Genomic DNA, 2,538 nt, shown 5'->3' on the forward strand with positions numbered 1-2,538 from the left:
AATCCGCGTCGATTGTCTATTTCTGAAAAGGATGAATTAAGAAAAATATTAGACAGACTACTAGAGAGAAAAATAATTCAGCCTAGTCAGTCAGAGTATGTTTCTCCCATTATTTTAGTGAAGAAAAAAAACGGCGAATGCAGACTTTGTGTCGACTATCGAGTACTAAATAAAGTTTTACGTCGAGACAATTATCCTCTTCCATTAATAGAGGATCAGATTGATATTTTAAAAGACAAAAAATATTTCAGTAGTTTTGATTTAAAAGATGGTTTCTTCCATATTCGAATCGCTGACGAATCGGTAAAATATACTGCATTTACGACCCCCTTCGGAGTATTCGAGTATCGGCAAATGCCTTTCGGGCTCAAGGTAGGACCATCGAGATTTCAAAGGTTCGTAAACGAAGCATTAGCAGAGCTCATTAAGTCAGGAGACATCGTCGTGTATATGGATGACATACTGGTTGCGACATCCACTTTACAACATCATTTTACGGTATTAAAGCGATTATTTAATTGTCTGGTCGAAAATCTGTTGGAGCTCCGAATCGACAAATGTAAGTTTTTATACACTGAAATCGATTTTTTGGGTTATCGCATCTCTGAAAACGGAATTCAGCCAAATAGGTCAGGAGTCGAGACGATAGAAAATTATCCGGTTCCACAAAACGTGAGAAGCCTACAATGTTTCCTTGGAATGGCTTCATATTTCCGAAAATTTATTGAGGGCTTTTCCGTTATCGCGAAACCACTTTACGAACTACTCCGTAAAAACATTGAATTTAAATTCGGAGAAGAACAACTTAAAGCATTCCAGATGTTAAAAAAGAAATTGCTAGAGGCACCTGTACTTAGTATATACAGTCCTCATGACGAGACGGAACTCCACACAGACGCCAGCTCACACGGTTTCGGTGCCGCACTCATGCAAAAGAAAAAAGACGCGAAATTTCACCCTGTTATGTATTTCTCAAAAAGAACGACCGACACCGAAAGCCGTTACCACAGCTTCGAGCTGGAGACGCTTGCGGTCATCTATGCCTTACGTCGTTTTCGTATTTATTTACACGGTCTTAAATTTAAGATTGTAACTGACTGCGCTTCATTAAAAATGACCCTGGAAAAAAGGGATGTAAATCCGCGAATCGAACGTTGGGCTATTGAACTTATGCAATATGATTATGTTCTAGAACACAGAATCGGTACTAAAATGAAACATGTAGATGCCCTCAGTCGGGCCACGAGCATTCTTGTAGTTGAAGCTAATCCGCTCGAGTGGGAACTAGCGTTAGGTCAGAATCGCGATCCCAAAATTCGAAAGTTGCGCGAAAAACTCGAGAAAATTCAGGACAAACAATATGAGATGCGAAACGGATTAGTCTATAGAAAGAAAAACAACGATTTAAGATTTTATGTATCGGATAAAATGGAAAGACATATACTCCAAAAATATCATGACGAATTAGGCCATTTTGGTCCGGAAAAAACATATTGCGCTATCGATCAAACTTATTGGTTTCCACAGATGCGTACTAAAATTAAAGATTATATTAACAATTGTCTTAAGTGTATTGCGTTCTCTCCAGGTGCAGGCAAATCAGAGGGATTTTTACATTGTATACCTAAGGGTAACTTACCGTTTCAAACATTCCACATTGACCATTTAGGAATTAAAGATAAAAAACATTTAGTGAAACAACATATCCTAGTGGTTATTGATGCCTTTACAAAATATACAAAGTTGTATGCGACAAAGACTACGGCTTCCAAAGAGTCAATTGAGTGTTTGAAACAGCACTTTGCAAATTACAGCCGACCTCACACTATAGTATCCGACAGAGGAACTAGCTTTACTTCGGATGAGTTCGAAGAATTTCTCGAGAAAAATAACGTTCGACACGTGTTAATAGCTACGGGCTCTCCGAAAGCGAACGGGCAGGTGGAGCGCGTCAACCGAGTGTTAGGTCCCCTTCTTGCTAAAACAGTCGATAATTCCGTCGGAAAATTTTGGTATAAGGTTTTGACAGAAGCAGAATTCGCAATAAATAACACGATAAATAAGTCCACGGGTGATACCCCAAGTCGCTTATTATTTGGAGTAAACCAACGCGGCGAAAGTATCGATAGGATCAAAGAAAGTCTAGAGGAGGAGATTACTCCTGATCGTGATCTCGAAATGATACGCGACAAGGCCGAAAAAAATATTCTAAGAAGTCAAGAGTACAACCAGCGTTATTTTGATCGGAGCAGAAAGGAACCGCGCCGGTACAAAGAAGGTGATCACGTAGGGATAAGAAATTTCGATAATACTCCCGGAGTGTCGAGGAAACTCATCCCCGAATTTAAGGGACCCTATGAAATAACCAAGGTCCTTAGAAATGATAGATATATTGTTAGGGACGTAGAAAATTCTCAGTCATCGCGACGTCCCTATGAAGGAACATGGGAAGCTAACAATATCAGACCCTGGCAAACTTAACCAAAAGGCGATAATTGCGCATATAGTAGTTAGAATCTTGTTAGATTATAAGGTAGT

The sequence above is a fragment of the Monomorium pharaonis genome, chromosome 8 (assembly GCF_013373865.1).
Source record: "Monomorium pharaonis isolate MP-MQ-018 chromosome 8, ASM1337386v2, whole genome shotgun sequence".
Classification (NCBI taxonomy): Eukaryota; Metazoa; Arthropoda; class Insecta; order Hymenoptera; family Formicidae; genus Monomorium; species Monomorium pharaonis.